Genomic DNA, 19,763 nt, shown 5'->3' with positions numbered 1-19,763 from the left:
TGTTCTTTCAGTGCACTCAAAAACTATTATCTATTAAATCTTGCCATATATTTAATCTCATTTCTCATCAACTGTCAGATACCAAATATGTCAGCCATGAATAGTTCACCAAGTTGCAAAGCCTGTTTAAATACCCTATGATGATATGCTCTTTCTTCCAAACAAGTTGTACTTGTGAAAGTTTGTAGTCTTTTTTCTAAGTGTCCAAAGGTATGACTTGAAATCTTTATATAAGAACCACACAGAACTGGAAGAAACCACAAATGGCAATCCAGTCCAGCACCCCTCCTTCTCTGAGACTTAAAAACATACACTACTGACGGGTGGTCATCCTATCTCCTCCTTCCAATGAGGAAGACTCTATCACCCTCCTAGGCAGCTTATTCCATCTATGAATAGTTCTCACCATTAGAAAAATGCTCCCTAATATTTAAGTGGAATTTCCTTTCCTGTAATTTGAACCCACTGCTCCTAGCCCTTGTCTCTAAAGCTGCAGTAAACAAGCGGACCCCCTCTGCAGCAACAGTGATGCATGCGACAGTCTCCTCTAGACTGGACTTCCGCAACCACGCAGGCTTACCCTTATCTTTGACCCAGAGATTGCCAGGATCAGAACACTGTGCCACAGGGCACAGAAAGGGAAGAGGAAATAGCAGTGGATAGCTTGTACTGAGGGAGAATGAGATACCATCAGAGGATTCTTGCAGATGTCCTGCTTCTCATGTCTTGGATGATGATGGTGGTGAGGATGATGATATTGAGAATCTCAATTAATTATCCTCAAAGGATGGAATTGTCATATTTCTGAGCTCAGCAAACTGGTGCCATATGTGGGGAAGAGCTCACACTGGCTCCATCCTTACTATAGCCTGGCATGAAAGATAATGAAACCAAGGAATAAAGAGTCATCAGCACAAATGCTACAGGCTGTCTGCTGTTTCTTTGAAACTACCATTTCAGGAAAAAATCTTCCTGGTACTCCAGACATAACACAGAAAGAACTAGCAAGGTCACCAACATGAGTGGACTGTCTTGTCCTTCATCAAAGCTGTCATGCTGAGTAGCATTCAGCACCTCTGAATGCTCCTGTTTTTTAGAGCAGTGGTCCCCAACCTTTTTCTCACCAGGGACCGGTCAACAACAATTTTACTGAGGCCCGGGGGGGGGTAGTCCTTTGCTGCCACTTGAGCCCCTGCTCCACTTGCTTTCCCGCTGGCAGCCCTGTCTTCCCGCCATCCCCTGAAGGGCGCTGCCAGCAGCAGCTGCACAGTGCCATGCCAAGGGGGAGCCCCAGCCATGGCAGCTGCTGGAGAGCACCAAAGGTGAGCCGGCGGCAGAGTGGCAGGACAGCCCCTGAGGCAGCAGCCGGGGAGGAGGACAAGGAGGAGCCGCAGCCCGGTACCAACTAATCCATGGACCGGTCCCCGGACTGGGGGTTAGGGACCGCTGTTTTAGAGGATTGTTATAGATCCTACTACTCTGCTCAGCAGTTTCACGCTTTCCTCCACCCTGAGGAGCATTCATCCAAGCTAGGTGGGTTGTGCCACTCCTTCCAATGATCATTCGGATCCCTTTGACTGTTTATTCATGCAAGGCTGCAGAACCGGGAAGATGGGTGCTCGGCTCTACGAGGAGCCCTGGTTTGCCCAATCTGGAACTGTGGCAGTCCCATCTGGTATGAAGGCCAGCTAAACTCTTGGATTCCATTCCATCATCACTCATGATGTTCACTGTAGGTTTTAGAACACATGGAAAATGCAGTTTCCTGACTTGCTGGGCTAATCACTTTGAAAAAACCCTGAAAGATCATGCTGATCATACAAATGAGCCAGCTAATCCTTTCTATTCTGTTTCACTGCCTTTTGTGCAAGGCAATGATAAAGTGAGACCACTTGGTATTCTGCCGAATGTAGTTTGACTGTTCTGTTCATAGGCAGAGAAAGTCTTTATTTTTTTATTTTCATGTCATTAGTTTATATAAAAGTAAAGCCAAACAACAGTAATGACAAAGGAGGTACATGACATTAAGTGATCCACCATTTTAACATAAACACACAAGCACACATATATCCTTATCTATTGTTGTTCCTCTTAATATTTGTAAAACAGCCTGCGGGGTGGAATGGTCCAAGGTGTCCAAGTTGGAATAGGGCCAATCAGGGTGCAGCCAGCAAAGCTGAGAGCAAAGCTGGCTGCACCCTGATTGGTCCTGCCCCTACAGCTCCTGCCCTTCTTCCCTGGCCGCTAGCCACTTTGCTCTCAGACGCCTGAGAGCGACACACAGAGACACAGAGAGCCCTGTCAAACCGCAAATGACTCCTGATTACCTGCTATGGCTCCTGCTGCGAGGGAGAGAGAGAGACAGAAAAGACAAAGTGCAAATGAGCCCCAAACTGCACAAGAGCCCCAAACTGCAAACCAGCATTGATTCCCTGCTACGAACGAGCCCTCATTACCTCCTATGGCTTCCGCTGCCAGAGAGAGAGAGATGCGCCTGCTGGTGTCCCCTGGGTCCTAGCGCCCATTGCATTCCTGGTTGCAATGGGCTTTCTTGCTAGCTATATATAAGGCTTCAGAGTTTCTATAAACGTGGAATTCTAATACATGGTAAAGTTAGGCCACTAGTCACAACATTTTTGGACAGAATTCATACCATGGTCCTGTAATACATTAATGTTGACATTAATTCAATATCCCAAATTCTTTTAAACCATTCTGCTAATTTATCAGTTTCAAAACAGCAGACTAGTACAAAATACATGGCAAAAGTTTCCAAAAAAACTTCTTAAAAACAGTAATAAAAAAGAGGGATAAATATTGTCTTATCCAAGAGATTAATCTGATAATGATCCTACAAGCTTTTAGATCAGGCTTTCTCAACCAGGATTTTGTGAAACTCTGGGGTTTCTTACCTGCCCTGGATGGTTTCCCATATGGGTGGAAATTAATTAATTTTTATATTTTAAAAAATTGTTCAACAGTTATCAGATGATATAACTATACATGGTTATGTTGACCCCCCCTCCCAAAATGGCCAATGATGGAATGGAAAGGGGGGGAGGGGTCCTGGGTGGGTGTTTACACAGCTATACTTCCCAACCATATTCTGCATGATCAATACCACTTCTGGGGTTTCTCAAAGCCTGAAGAATGTTTTAGGGGGTTCTCAACAGTAAAAAGTCGAGAAAAGCTGTTTCAGACAACACGGAAATGAAGACATGTTTTCAGTTATAATTTGGATGTCCCCATGTTTCTGAAGATTTGTTTCAACACAAACGGAAACTTTGTTCATACTGGTGATCTGTTGCAATTCTAAATGGGCATTATCACAAGGCACTTCCCATGCAATCTTAAACTCTTGTTACACCTTCCTAAGCTCGCTGAAGCCAATGGGTTTAGAAAGATGAAGCTTTTGTGTGTGTGCTAACTGGCTTAATCCATCATAGCATCTGGTCATGTTGCTCCTGTTGCTACACCCTCCTTGGATTACACATACCCAAAGCTCATCACTATGAGATGAAGCACCATTTATAATCAGCTGTGTTAAGAATATATCCTGCCTTTCCACTTTTACAATGGATAATATTCGACAATCAGAGCCATTCGTTGAGCAAAGGGTGGAGGAGGAACCCAGAACTTATGAGACTGAAGTGTAATTTCGAAGTGGCAATGCAAGACTTGTGATCCACTTAATACAGATTAGCATGCTTGACTTTGAGAGTCACAGAGATGCCAAATGTGCAAGGAGGCTGTGCCACTTGAAAGACAAGCCACACAGCTTCCCACATTCACTTAATCTCTATCAGCAAGATTAAGACAACAAAAGAAAGCACTGCTAACTTAAGCTACCTTTTTCCTCTGGCAGGTGAATTCAGTAGGCAAATGGAAGAGTAAATCTATGGTGAAAATATTTATGAGTACTGCTAAATGGTCCCATCAACCAACACTATATCAGCCAGGCAAAATAAGCAAGTCTGGGATAGACAGGATCTGGGACAAACATCTCATAGGTCCAGAACAGACAAGCAGAAGCTACTCGGAAACAGTACAGAAATGTGCATGCAAGACCATTTGGGCTTGAATCTATATGGTCCCCTTAAACAAACACCTTCAGCCTCACAAAATGGACAAGGCTAAAACAAAAAGGCAAGGAACTTCCAACCTCAGAAAGGAACATTTTTGTCTCTTAAAAAATTCATTTCATTTTTCCCAACTTTACACTGCGTGGACACTGTACACTGTCCCTAAACCTAACCCATATGACCGGCTGAATATGAAAAGTGCACTTATGATCCAACTTCAAATAGTTTTTCCCCCAAAGAAATGTCTGAGTGTGTTCCCCGCAGCTTGCAAACATACTGCAATCCAAGCAGAGGGTGATCAATCCTCCTTGATTTCAGCTATCAAATACACAGAACACTGTAACACTGTGTCCCTTCTATCACGGATTGTTTCAGCTATCAAATGCCATCAAACAGGAAATGTCATTTCATGCACACTATCGAATATTGTAAAATATGAAATCTTATGAGACACCTGTCAGACACAATCAAACAACAAATAAGGATATCAAGAACCAAGTGTCAAAGGTAGTCATAAACAGTTGAGAAATTCCAGAGGAATTCTGCCACAGCTAGCAGAGGTTCCTAAAATTCTACCAAACTTAAATATATTGAATACTTGGTCAATATTCAACAGATATCTGCCGAATGTTTGACATCAGAATTCTTGGCATGTATATTTTGGGAGGAAGTTAATTTCAGCTATAGGAAGGACAAGCCAATATACAACAGGTTTCATTGTTTTAGCTTTTCATGTACAATAACCAGAATAAAAGGGCTTCAGGGCCCATGACTTCACAGAAGGTTGTGGGGGTTTTTAGATAGTTATAGAGGCGAACGGGCCCACAGTGACTCTCTGTGAAGTGACTTGTTTTCTTGGATCGATTGCCAGCATTGACACTGTATTGTTCTGAAGGCAGCATCCTTTGATAAATGGTGCCTCAGTAGTGCTGGTGAGAGCAAATGGTAGCTTCAGTTGAACAACGTCAAGGTGGCTGAACGCATGCCTTGCTAGCTGCTTGATAAATCAGCAGACCCTAGAGAGACTTGAGAATGCAGCATGGGGGAGGTTGTTTTCATCTTTCTCTTTTACGATGTTCCTTTCTCCATTTATATTTGTCATTTTAGAGATAGAGCTTTATTACAAACTATTAGCCCAAGGCAGAGGGCTGGGGAACTGAGACTTCACAGCGTGACTGAAGCCAGCAAAAGTGAGAACGAGTGAAACAACAAGCATCATTGTGGCTTGTTGTTAAAGGAACTGCAGCCTGCCCTGAATTTCAGTTCAAGTTGACTGTTGTCTCGATGTTGCAAAGGGAAAATATCAGCAATGATTGTGTCTAGATGAATGTCACAAAGCTGTACAGGTAGAAAACCAAGAGAAAACAGAACAAAACCCACCACCATTGCAAACCACCACCACCCCAAAAACAAACTTCCTTTTATCTTCAAATCGGTATTTCATGATGATAAAATTGATCCATTTCCCTATAAAACAAGGAAGTAGAATCCACCTGTTCAGTGGGCCCAAAAGATTTCTCATTTCCAGGGCTTTCGTTTTCTCCCCATAAACTAGTCTGGTGTCATCAATCTCTTAATTGTAGCCAGTATACCAACAGATATATTTATACTAATTACTGACGCATGAAGAAGAGCCAATATGATAGTGAGTAGCACTGCCACCCATGAAAGCAGTGTAACCAGGCCATGTGTTTGTGGGGAGATTTTTACATACATGATGGAATCCACAAGTGTGCAGAAATAGGTCTTTGTAAATTAACCAAAAGAAACAGACACAAACGCTGCCACCCCACCTCCACAAATGAGCTATTGAGGACCGGGCATGGTTCAGTCAAAAGCAAGCAAAAAGCAGAGAAAGAAAAATGAGGGAATTGCCCTGCTGAAACCAATGAAAGCTTCAATAAACTGGGAGGGGGAGATTTGGATGAGAGGAACAGTTTCCTTATGCCCCACCTGCAATTCTTTGTTACACTGTTCCATTTAAATGTAAAAATAGCACTGTATGTTGACCACTTAGGCACCATGGAAGAAATTTCTGCATACCCAAGAAAAGCTCAGGCCTGCAGAAAAAACAAAATAAGGAATTTCAATGTAACTCATAAGAAAATGTCCCAAATGTAGAGAAATGTGATAGTACATGTTCTCTGAGTAACCCTATCTTGCGGGGGCGGGGGCGGGGAGGTCCAAATCAATAGATGACACCACCTTTATGGCTTAACAAAATGGTAAATTGCTTCAAATGTAAAAACATTCTGGACATTAAATAGTTTTCAGTATAACAATATTTATCATCAACCCCAGAACTGCACGACCAGATAAAGAACAAAATCACAATGGCTATGAGCACTGCAACATTAATGGAAACAGAATCTTCAGTGTACTTCCAAAAGAGCATTGAGAACAGAGCCCAGTAACCTAGGAATAGAGAAAGTCCAAACTTTAACTTACAGAAGTGCAAGGCTGCTTCTTCAATGGTTCTTCCTGCTGCTACTCTGGAATTCCTCGATGGCTTGAGCCTGCAAAAGAATTAGCAGTTCTCCCTCAGTCAAGCTCTAGGCCTTCTTCTTCCACAGCTGCAGGCCAGACTGACTGATGGGGAAAGAGCCTTAATCACAACTCAGTTTAAAAGGGGGAAAGGAGAAATTCTAAGGGGCAACCTCTCCCACCAAATACCTGCAAAGGAATTTTCTCTCAGTCAAGCTCTGAGCCTTCTGTCTCCTGAGGCAGGCCAGGCTGAGAGGGGGAAGGAGAGGGGGAGAAGGGGAGGGGGGATAATGGGCTTTTGCAGCTAATAATATGGGAGAAACTTAACTTACTGCTCATGCTCAGTGACCTTTGGCTCCCTAGGCCTAAATCCTATACTGTTTAATGAACTTATTAAAACAAAAATTACATAGGTATCAAGGCACCTCCTTAAACTCCTTATGAGCCTGTCATGTTTGTTAAATCACTGATTTCCTCAGTTCAGGATCTGCAACAAGTTATGGATCTACAACAAGACAACTTCTGAAGTCCCAAGAGTGGCAATTTGAGAGGGGGCCTTCATAGCCCCTCCTCAGGGACTTCTCTCACTGTCTTACGCCAACAGATAAAGATGTTTTTTGTTTTACCTGGTATTTTTTTGTTTTAACTTTACTTGGTATCATTACTATATGGATTTTTCTTCCATGATAAGCTGGGGTAAAGCACAAACAAGATGTTTCTTGACTCCCACTTATAGCCAGAGACAACCTGAAATGCCTTGTGGCAAAGCCCTGGAGTCACTCAGTAAAAAACAGCGGGGGCGGGGGGGATCAATCCCAAGGAGCAATAGGCCCCCAAGAGGAGCGAAATGTAACTTCCACTATTATGAAAAGTGTACTAGTTTTAAATGTATGAAGGGAATACAGGAGGAAAGTTGTAGCCTCCTTTTTAATATTAAAAATCCAGTGTGACTAATACTCTGGGGAATGGCAGAAAGTTTACACTGTGGTACATTATGCCCAGTATTGTGAGTGACATTTCTCCCGCACCATTTGACAAAAATCATTGCCCTGCCTAGAGACCATTTAGCATTATTCCTTTTGTATATGCTGAGGAGCAGGAGGAGTTGCTTTCTGCCTTCCATTTCTTTTCCTGTGGCTAAGTACACCATTATTAACTCACATTAATATGCCTTTGATCAGTGCTTTTGTAGTGTGGCGCCCAGTTTATTAAAGGGATTTAGTACCATTTGCTAAGCTATCATATGGGCAATTCCAGATATATATTGGTCAACACACTGTCATCTATTTTCTGAGAATCTCAGGGACAATTATCAAGTTAAGCTTATCACATGATAAATTCAGCTGTGTCCTTTCATATTACCTCATATCCATGTTCCTGAATCACCTTTTCCTGAATGCCTACTCAGAAGACTTAATTGTGGATCAAATTTCATCATGCATATGTTGATCATTTTAGCAATTCAGTCGAATCTGACTCTTGGAAATCATATGGTTCAACTGTCCCCACAATTTTTGATCTTGCGCCAGATCTTTTAGTTGTATAATGACCTGGTCTGTGTCCATTTTGATAGTACCTAAACACTGCGTTCTTTGTCGTCCTGGTTTCCTTTTGTCACTGATCAGTCCTAGCATAATTGAGTTGGATCGCATGATATGACGAAAGTAAGTAAACCAGAATTTCATGATTTTGCCTACCAGTGATATATCAGGCTTTATGCACTGTCATATTTCCTTCTTTGTGACTTTTACTGTCCATGGTAGCGATCCCCAACCTGTGGGCCACGGACCACATGTGGTCCTTTGAATAATTGGAGGTGGGCCCTGAAGGACGCCTTCTCCCCCCCCCCCCAGCCCTTTACTTCATCCCCCTCCCCGGCCCTTTACTTCATCCCCCCCCGGCCCTTTACAACACACTTTGGGTGTCATTGTCTCCCATCACTCCCAGATGGGACTATCTCGTTGTAGAGAAACAAGCTCAGGGTTCCCATTGATTTGTCATTGTCATGAGTTAAAATTTCCATGAAAATAAAATGTTCCTTATGTTCCTTGTTGTGGCGTGTCTGTAACTTATTTTGATGGGATGTTTAAACATTACCATAGCGATCAGAGGGCAGTGGTTGAGAGTAGAGGAGTAAACTACCCCCCCCCAACCGGGCCTCAGTAAAAGGCGGTGAGTGGTCCCCGGTGAGTGGTCCCCGGCGTTGAGTGGACCCCGGTGATAAAAAGGTTGGGGACCACTGGTCCATGGAATCCACAGAAGCCTTCTTCAATACCAGCATTAAAACAAATCAATTCTCCTCTTGTCTGATTTTTTTATTGTCCAACTTTCACAGCCATAAGTGGCTATTGGAAATATGGACGATTAAACTAATCTACATCATCATGCACGTAAATGAAGTAAATAATACACAAATCTGACTTGACTTAAGGCCAAACTAGGCATGACAGTGGCCATGGATCTGACCCATGGCTGCTGAATGCTGACACCATTTTAAAGAAGAACTTGGCCATTTAAAGTTGCCACAAGGATGGCAGGGATGGCTAAACTGCAGCTCTCCAGATGTCCATGGACATGCTGGCAGGAGTTCATGGGAATCTTTTTTTTTTAATCCCCTATACCTTTTCAAGTGATGACACAGTTTTGAGATATGTCAGATCCATGGCTGCCATAATGTTTAGTTTGGCTCCTAGATAATTCATTCTGAATTCACTGCCTTTCACTATACCACCTATCTTTTAGTACAAACTTTTTGACCCTTTTGGAATTCTGACACAGTGAGGTGGGTTGCAGCCACAACATGGTGTATCAGAGCCAGGCACAGATTAGCTTCAGTCACACAGTAAAGACCATTTTGTATGGTAGTGGAAGCTGCTGTGAAAGTAGTATCTTTAAAAATCTGCATGGCCAATCAAATCACCAATGGTCTTTCAGAAATTTTGTTGGGCAAAAGCCTCGCTTGGCCCCACCTACTTTCTAAAGTGTTGTTGTTGGACTCCACCCACCCATGAGTACAGCACTGGAAACCCCATTTTAGTAAGACTCTCTGTGGTTATATGGGAATGATAGTTTGAAGTGAGTAATAGACAGCTCTGTGAAACCATTAAGTCAGGGTTAATAACAAAGTTAATTTAAATATTATAACTTATTAGAAAATGGGTTTACAAACAACTATCCTGAAAACTTTACATAAACCTACAATGCAGCATCAATAGGATTACTACATACAATTCTGATTGCTCCATCACAAAACAACATCATAGAGCTGGAAACAGCATAGAAGAAAGTAGCAAAATGATCAAGGGACAAAGCCCCTTCCCTGCAAGTCAAAATTACAATATTTGGTGCTTTTTAAGTTAGAAAAGAGAGAGAAATGAATGACAGAGAGAAGGAGTCACGAACAGGTAAAAAGATCAGATAGAAAATTTTCTCCATTTCTCAGCACATATTTTAGAAAACCAAACAAGAAGATACATTAAGCATACGGTGAAACCACACACTGTTATTGACCTGAAACACAAAAACCTTTGCAATGACAGAAATGTTTTTACCTTCCTCTGGAAAGACAAGAGGCACAGCGCTAACCTTTCCTCCTGGGGGAAAGGAGGTCCACAAACTGGAGGGCAGCGGCTAAAATCACCCTCCCAAGAGTCCCTGCCTATCTCACCTCAAACAAGGCATGTAGACTGATATGCTCTGATCTTTGGTCTGACCCAGCAAAGCCCTTATTTCTCAGATTCACAACTAATGTCACATCAATGGATAATATTGTGGGTTTCTATCAGTAGTCCTAGACTGCTGCTAGTTTGATGATGTGAAGACGTGAATCCCATTGTTTTCAACTGACCTTATCGCCTAGTAGAAACACTTAAAACTGGAACTGAGGATGTTTGAACACTGGCAGGTCATGGATAGGGAGCTAGTTTTGCATCAGGCAGTGCCTGCTTGTGGACTTGAAGCTTTGGTAAATGACTTTTCGTATATCCAGATGGTACATTGCAATGAGCAGTGCTTCATACATGAACATTCTCATTTTGCTCAATGACAGCCCCAGTTTCCTTTCCTCCAACCCACAGAGCTGCCATTGCTGTGCATGGCAAAGCAGCCAATCATTAAATCATTTTATTGTTTTAGAATTCTATGTGTAAACCGCCTCGAGGCTACGGCAAGCGGCGGTATAGAAATCGAATAATAAATAAAAATAAATAAACAAAACAGTGACCCAACCAGACAGCCAGTGGCTCTAAATAAAATCTTACTGTTTGGTGTTTGTTATTCTGTTCTGCACATGCATGTTGTCTCAGAGGCTTATACGGAGTTGCCAGTCCTTGGCTAGCAATCCTCAAGAGCACGGGGAGGAGTGGGGAGTACTGAGATGGCACTTCCTGTTTAAGGGCACAAAATAATGTTATGGCTCTAGGAATGTTAAAGGTCTTTGGTAAAACTTATTTAGACTTATTGAAATTCCTACAGTGTCACGGCATCACTTTCTGTTTCAAAACGGACATCATTCAACACCATTCATCTAGATATCATTCAAAAACCATTCCCCCTCATTCGACACACATCCCTCAACATTTAGTGAGGGTGGAGGATAGGTAGCATGCCTGGAAATCTCCTACCAAAACTGGATGAAGTAGCAACCCTAGGCTTATAGGAATCCTTGGTCACCACTATCCTTTAACTACCTGACCTGACCATCCATGACCCAGGGGAAAAATCAATTAATTTCCTGTGTAAATGAAAAGGCAGCTGTAAGGTAGAAAGAAATAAAACCCCATTATGCATCTAGTGTGCAACTGCAAAGGTGAAGGTAGTCCTTCAGGTTCACTGGATCTAAGCCCTGTAGGGCTTTAGATGATGACCGGCACTCTGTATTGGGCCTAGAAACAATCACAGTGGACGTTTATTAACATCCTAGCAGCCAGCCTCTGGATATGCTGGGAAAACACCTGCCAAAGCCGCCAAAGTGCAGGGTATTACAGCAGTCTACGAACTCTCCTGCTGATTGAAAGATTGGAAGGGTTGAAAATACAGGCCTGGATTTTCTGCCTTTTTTCCTCAGGCCAAAGAAGAACAATCCTTTAGGGCCTCATCTAAGTCAGGCTGCTAGGCAGAACCCATCTCTCATTCCAGATAAAAGGAGGTTCCAAGCATAGGTACATAAAACAGGGAGGGGGAGAAAATGTATACATGAAACTGGGGTGCCCTGACCAGTCTGAAATCCTGTTATATACTTATGTTGGAATAAACTGGTATTTTCAATATTCTGCTGAAAATTTCATTGATAGTAGGGATGTTGTCAAAATTCAAGACAACTCAGATTCAATCTGAACATTCTTTTATAGCTTCTGTTTACTCTGTGATGAAATGGCAATCCCACTCTTCCATAATGACAGTATAGTGACTTTTGATAGAAACATTGCTGTTAAAATGAGAGCTGGTTTTGTATTAATTGGGTAAAAAATGTATCTCTGACTTTGGCATCCAATGTAAAACTGGCGTAAAGATGCTGTGATACAAGAAACTGAAAAAGTTGACTGCTAAAGAAAAAAGTAGGGCAAAACAGGTCCTCAGAACCATGTGTGAGAATAAAAAAAATATATAATCACATATCAATACTTCAGATTATTACTCAAATGTGAGATATCTTCTATTTTAATTTTAAATAAAGAAGAAGTTTTTTATACCCCACGTTTCACTACCCAAAGAAGTCACAGAGTGGCTTACCAACACCAATCCCTTATTTTCCTCACCACAGATACTCTGTGAGAAAGGTGATCTAACTGTTTTGGACTATTTTAGCCAGCCAGTTTATGAAATCTCTAAAGCTAGCTTTCTCTCCCCCCCCCACAAACAACCTGTCTCAAAAGTTCAGATGATGCCCTGCTCTTCACTAGCCTCATCCCTTCCAATATTCTCCATACATATGTTTTTGCAAGTGTTGACATTCATTTATACACAAATGAGCCCTATTCTCAAAAGTGGGCAAACAGGAGGAAGTACATGACAGAATACTTTTAAAAAACAAAGTATGGGGAGGTGGGACATTGTGGGACTCCAATTTTTTCAATGTCTCTTTGGAGGTAATACAGATATGTGTGTTTAAATGGAATTACGTGCCTTGTTTGCTTACTGTGACTGTGCAAAATGATTTAAAATTATATTTATCCAGTTATATAAAAATGTTCTTCCTCAATGTTAGAAAAGGACAATTATTTCCCTCTATCTACTGATGAGTAACTTTTAAAATAATTTATAGGCTTCTATGATTGTGATTAATTCAACACTGTGGGTGACAAAAAGGAAATGAGAACAACATGCTTATTTCCCTGTCAGCATGGTCAGGATTTACAAATTTCTGCCAAAAACCACATTCACAGGATCTTATTTTGGCTGTTGTTTTCAATTGCCCAGCTTAGAATTAACCCATTCCATCCATGTGGCTAACAGAAACTGTATCACCTGTCATTTCTCTCCCCCCCCCCCCCCCGTTGCAGGCAATGAGACCAGTTTAAATACTCAGCAGAGTAGACTCCATGTCAGGAAATCAGCAACCACTCGTATATCACAATGGTCATTAGTGGAAGATCATTCTGGACCTTTGCCCACAGCACCTTCCTGTGGCAGGAGAAGGGCTATAAAACCCTAGGCCCTGTCAGCTGTTGTCATTTAGGTGAGAATTTATCTGGTCTCGTGGTGCCCTCTGACTGGATGATTATGAATAATGAATGAGCCTGTATGCCACACTGAAGCATTAATAGGACTGGGAGAAATTCTATCTAACAAGGAAATAGCACATTTCTGGGTTAACAAGTACACAGACGATGGCAGTGTTGTCCACAATTCAGATTCAGCGAGGAAAGCATTTCAAAAATTTAGCAGGATTACAGCGCGTTCAGGTTTTGTCAAGGGGTAGTTACCACCAAATGACTCAACAAGGGCTACAGCATCTATTTAGTACCCATCAACAAAACAATTCCCCCTCTAGCTGCCAGTTTGCATGTTCCCTTTTCCCTCAGAGGAGTCATCTGTTTGTACCAGAAACAGAAATATTAGAGCTAGTAATTTTATGGGTCACAGAAACAGCAACGACTGTTATTTCTAGCGCTCCTAAAATACGTGTCAGAAATTGCAGAATTCACTGAAAGCAAGATCCATGAATTAAGAAGTAGACAGTTGCTCAGCCTCAAAGCTCTTCTGTGGGCAGCAGTTAGAATTCTGCCTACAGCCAAGGAAAGCCAGGTTCAGATGTACACTCTGACATGAAAGTCACTGAATCGTGAGCCAATAATTCTATCTCAACCTAGCCTACTTCACAGGGTAATTGGGATACCTTGTGGAAGATGAGTTAGATTGCCCACCTCCAGGTGGTCAAAAAGCAAAGCAAAACAGCAAAGACCAATCAGTCACAAATGCTGTAAAGGAGAAGAAAATCTGACAAGATGGCGACAAGTAAATCAAATCACCTTTAATTCAACATAGACAAAAGAACGAGTTCCAGTATAACACTCACTTTCCAAAGGGAAAAATCTTCCTCAGTGGCTTAATTTTCTACATAAGAAATAATGTACAACAAAATAAGCATTTTGTCTATTATTCCATTATAACAATCACAAAATCCTAATAATCTACCTAAAGACAACCAGCTTGCTGTAGTGGTTAGGAGTGTGGACATCTGATCTGGTGAGCAGGGTTTGATTCCCCACTTCTCCTCCACATGCAGCCAGTTGGGTGACCTTGGGCTTGCCACAGCACTGATGAAGCTGTTCTGACTGAGCAGTAATATCAGGGCTCTCTCAGCCTCACCCACCTCATAGGTGTCTGTTGTGGGGAGAGGAAGGAAGGAGACTGTAAGCCACTTTGAGACTCCTTCGGGTAGAGAAAAGCAGCCTATAAGAACCAACTCTTCATCTTCTAAAAGTACAGAAGTCCTCATACCTTAATTTTCAAAAATTTTCAAAATTTTCAAATATCTCAAGCAGGAGTTTTTCAGTGTGAGATTTCCTATTGGTATCCAAGCAAAGGGTATCTCTCTTCCATGAGAAAGTACTCTGAGCCACCTGCTTGGGCACCATTTTCCTTGCCACATTCTCCACAGCCACCATTTCCTTCCTTATGTTACAAGAGGCCTTCAAAACTAGCTAGATTAATATAGCATTATACTATTATAAACTTCAGGAAACTGTTACCATGTGGAAGATTTGTGAAGACTTTGGCCATATGTAGAGAGAGATGCCGACACCAGTTTGGGAAATTTCTGGAGGTTTGGGAGTGATGCCTGGGGAGAGGAGCGTTTAGAGAACAGGAGGAGTTCAGCAACATGTAGTGTGCTACAGCCTACTTTCCTAAGCAGCCATTTCCTCCAGACAAACTGACCTCTGTCATCTGGAAAACAAGTGTGATTCCAGGACATTTCCAGGCAATGCCTGGAAACTAGCAACCCTCTGAACCAAAGTTATTCCCTCAGCATTCAGCAATGAAAAACATGCAATCACCTAAAACTAGATTAGAGGCTCCTGGTTCTATAAAAGCAAGTCCCTGTGAGACTGCAGTCAGCATGTGATACATGTGTGAATAAGCTGACTGGTTTAGTCAAGAAGCAAGTACTCATCTTTTGAGCAACACAGAAACTGCACTATCATTCTACCACCATGAATGCAAAAGTTATCAGCCGCAACAACTTAAAAGGTGCTTAAAATGGCCTCTTAAGAAGAGATCACTGTGTGACAACTTCATAATTGAGAGAGACATCAAATACACAACTAACGTGTACCCTGCTGTACATATGGATGGTTCATAGTATGTATATAATTTTAGAGGAACTTTATGCTTATAATAGCATTTCACAGATTGCTTCTTTTAAAGAAATGCATGTGGCATGCCAGGTTGCTTTGGGGTTAGTCCTTTTCCTACCTGGATTTTAAGATGAAAACATGGGGCTGCATTGAATGTGACAACAAGAACCATACACTGAAAGTTCTACTACTATAAGGCTAGATCCCATGATTTCTTTTCAAACCTGCTAGTTGTATCCCCCGGGAAAGGGGAGAATGCATTGCCTGGCCAATCATAAATGGTGTTAAGCATCATTATCACATTCCACTAGAATCTGAACTGTATTTTCTCCTGTTGATGCTACTTGAAATTTTTTAACAAAAAATTGTCTCAATAGTGAATTGTCAGAAAGTTTTCTTCTAGCCCCTTTGACTTCGAATATATGAAACCTTTACATTTTGCTTTTTAAAAAATCTTTTTCAACCACCAAAACAGTATATTAAATTTTCCCATATGAACTCAATTTCTTCACACTAAACAAGATTTTTAAAATGTTTCCCTGAAGAATTTGGATATAGGCATACTGGGATAGGGAATTTATAGGAGGCAAAGAATGGACAAGATCCTAGTCCCACATAACATATAGTTCCATTAATTCTGGATCATTATGATTTGCCATATTAACAGCCGCCATTGAAGATAGTAGGGAAATAATCACATCATGGGTTATCCCCCTCTATAATCTGTACTAATATGTGTAGTACAAAGGATACTAATTTCAATCATCACATCTAGTTCCCTCCTGATCGTCAATTGGGTTCTACCAACAAGTTGCACTGACTGAAATATTTCTGTCAATAGAGCTAGACTTAAAGAATCATAGAATCATAGAGTTGGAAGGGGCCATACAGGCCATCTAGTCCAACCCCCTGCTCAACGCAGGATCAGCCCAAAGCATCTTAAAGCATCCAAGAAAAGTGTGTATCCAACCTTCATACCCTCTTACCTCCCACTGCAGCCCAAAATACCTTCTGAAATGCTCCCCCTGTGGACAGGTGGCCCTCCCCTCAGGAGCGGCATGAGGGCAAGCCAACGGTCTATGGGGAGGGAGGGCTGGTGCAAATCAGCATACATTGCCTGTAGGATTCAGCACAGTTTTGCATATTGCATTGTTGACAACTTATCAGAAAGCTGACTGTATTTTATTATATATTGCTTGGTTAATGAACTCTCTGAGCAACAAAGCCATGGATGCTTTCAGATGCAGCTTCTCTGTCTTTACAATGCTGAAATTTTCTTGAACCTGTGTTTTAAAGAACTTATTTTCTACTGTTATATCTCTTTTGTCTGCATCCTGTTAGATGTATAGGCAGTCTCAGAAGACATTCCCTACATTCATTACTATGCAATAGTAAGAAGTTCTGCTACTGCTATTGCTATGCAATACTAAAGAAGTATTATGGTATACATTTTGCATCTTGGGCCATCCCTCTCTGGATTTAAACAAACCTTGTCTATTCCATTTTGAAATTTTAGTTCACCCCTCTACTAACCCAGATTCCCACTTCATTGACTTATATGCAAGAAAAAGAATGATGAGGCAGTTTTCACTGGAGAATGAGTAAATACAAAAGTGATGGCATCTGTAGATTTACTAGGAGCCCCACACATCATGCTGGTGTTCCCTGTGTTATTCACTCCTGCGTGTGCAACCTTCATTGGATAGGAGTCACTTGATCAAAGAAAAGTTATGCATGCGACTCCATGCCTATCACTCTTCGTGTGATTTATAATACATGATCTCTGCATGAAGGTTTGTAAATAAATAAATGCAATATGGAATGAGAAGCAAAATAGGTCATCATGAAGCAATGCATATAGAAGAATGCATGTAAACAGCATACAACTCTTCTTAAATCTCCAGTTTCAAAACATACAGAAATGTGACTCTGTCTAAAACCTTTATGGACTGTTCCTTTTTCAAAAGCTCTATCCATAGACGGAGTTTGCCAATAATTTAGTGATCTGTTATCCTTCCCATTTTTGCTGTATAGAGGAGAGTTCTTAGCCATGGGGTGAGACAGACAGTTGCCCTTGGCCCCATACTTGGGGAGAAACTATCCCCCAGCCATTTGTTAAAGTCACCACTGCCACTACTGCAACTCCTGGTAGAAGGACCCTCACCATTTTTGAGCTGTTTGGGTATGGCAATGGGTCCACCCACACAGGAAGCATCCTAACAGTTCCTTTCTCTTAGCTCTATCTTGAGCACAACCTGGTTCAAAGCACCCCCCACACATACACATACACACACAATGCTGCTTTTCCAGTTTGGGACTTTTGTGGTGAGGGGTATTTCTCTGAGCCTGTGGAGATGGACCCCAGCAATATAATCTGGCCAGAATGGGTTGAGCCTGCGGCAGGACTTCCAGTAAGGTGAGAAGAGCATGGCAGAGATAGATCCACACAAGTATGCAGTTGCAGGGCTGGGAAAAGCATGTTCCAGATGGCCAACTCTGGGTTAGAAAATTCCTGGAAATTTGGGGGGGGGGGGTGAAGCCTAGTGAGGGCTTTATACCCTCAGTGGGGTACAGTGACAGAGTTCACCCTCCAAAGTAGCCATTTTTTCTAGGGGAACTGATCTCTGTAGTCTGTAGATCCATTGTAATTCTGGGAGGTCTTCACGCCCAGAGTTGGGCAACCTAGAGTATGTCTAGTGAGTTGGATGTGAGGCTCCCCATTATTTCTGACTATGCTATTCCTCTTCTGGCACTAGGAATGGTTTTCCCATCCTTGTCTATTAGTTTCCATACATCTGACTTGAGAGGAAAGATATGGTAGAAAATGTAAATGGTACCAGTTGCTCCCCCTTCTCAGAATCCAAGGACAGGAAAAGGTGTTGAAGCACCTTCACTAAGATTGAAAGCTAATAAATTGAGGGCTTTTAAAGATTCAAATAAACAAGGGAGACTGGGTACAAAGGAGGGTTATAAAATTATGTGTAGAATGGGAACAGGGAACTTTTTTTTTTATAATAATTTTATTGTTTATTATTATATAAAGCATTTACAGAGAAGTTGTAAAGAAAAAGCGACCAGTTGATATGGTTTGCCATCTCTTTTAACATAGATATTTAGTTCCCATCTCATATTATTCCTAGTCTAGATGTTTTTACCATTTTTCTTAGCCAAGTGATTGTTAATACATATGAGAGTATGATCTGTTATAGGAATACATTCTGTTATTATCTTAAATGATATTAGGTCAGTCTCCTTCATAAATTGGCCCTGACTCAAGAATTACTACTGTCATCTTGTTAATGCCTATAAAATATGGTTTGTCATCCTCTTTTGGCATACATATTAACATACATATTCAATTCCCATCGCATATTAATCCTGATCTAGGAGTTATTACCATCTTTCTTAACAAAGTAGTTGTTGATACATAGGAGGGTATAATCTATTATAAGGATATATTCTATTATTGTCTTAAATGATATAAAGTCAGTTCCCTTCATATATTGGACCTGTCCTAAAGGTTGCTACTGCTATTTTTCTCACAGGAAGCCAGGAGAATACTCCATTGTTCAGCTCATCTTTCAGGTGGTCGCAGAAAATGAAATTGTGTTTTTTTCCATAGTAGAGTGTTTCTGATTGTCCTTCTGTCAGGGCCAAAGAAATCTCTTACTTGATTCTTGCTTGTAATCACCTTTGAGGGGGCTCTGAATCCTTTGTCAATCTGGATCTCTTCCTCTGGTCGCACAGAAATATCTCCTGATAGCTTCCTAGTTGCTGTCGCTTTTGAATAGACTCTTTTTATTTTGCTGATCCAAGTCATTTCCTGCTCTGAATAGACTTCCAGGTTTTTGGTACTTTCCTTCCGTGAATCTGTTTTCCCAGGTTCTTTAAAAATACTTTGGGTTTTTACATCTCTGGCACTCTCTCCCTCCAGTTGATTAACTTCCAGACATTGAAGTTTCACTTGATTTATTGTTAGCTGAGCTACGTCATCAGCTGGTCTCTCCGGACCTTGGGCTCCATCCAAAAGCTCCCCCTTAGTCCCACGAATTTCCTTTTCCAGCTTATTGACTGCTTTCAGTATCTCTGAGTTTCCTTTGCATAACAAATGGAAAAGCTGTGCCTTAGTTAATTCTTCCATAGTTCTAGGCAGTCACAAACTATAAACAGAAAGTCTCGTGAGGTCTCGCGGGAGCACGAGCGATCCCAAATTATCAGTTTGTCGATCTCCGTATCAAGTCAAATTCCCCCACTGAACTTTCACCCATAAATCTTCAAAGCACTCTCTTTGTTTGGTTAATGGGTATAATTAGCTGGGAGTCTCTCACTCGGCGAAAGAAGGAATTCGCTTGTGAATTGGTTGAGGGGGGGGAGGGAAGAGCTTGTGGGAGAAGAGAGA

The sequence above is a fragment of the Paroedura picta genome, chromosome 4 (genome assembly GCF_049243985.1).
Source record: "Paroedura picta isolate Pp20150507F chromosome 4, Ppicta_v3.0, whole genome shotgun sequence".
NCBI classification, from domain to species: Eukaryota; Metazoa; Chordata; class Lepidosauria; order Squamata; family Gekkonidae; genus Paroedura; species Paroedura picta.
Note: the sequence above shows the minus strand (reverse complement) of the source record.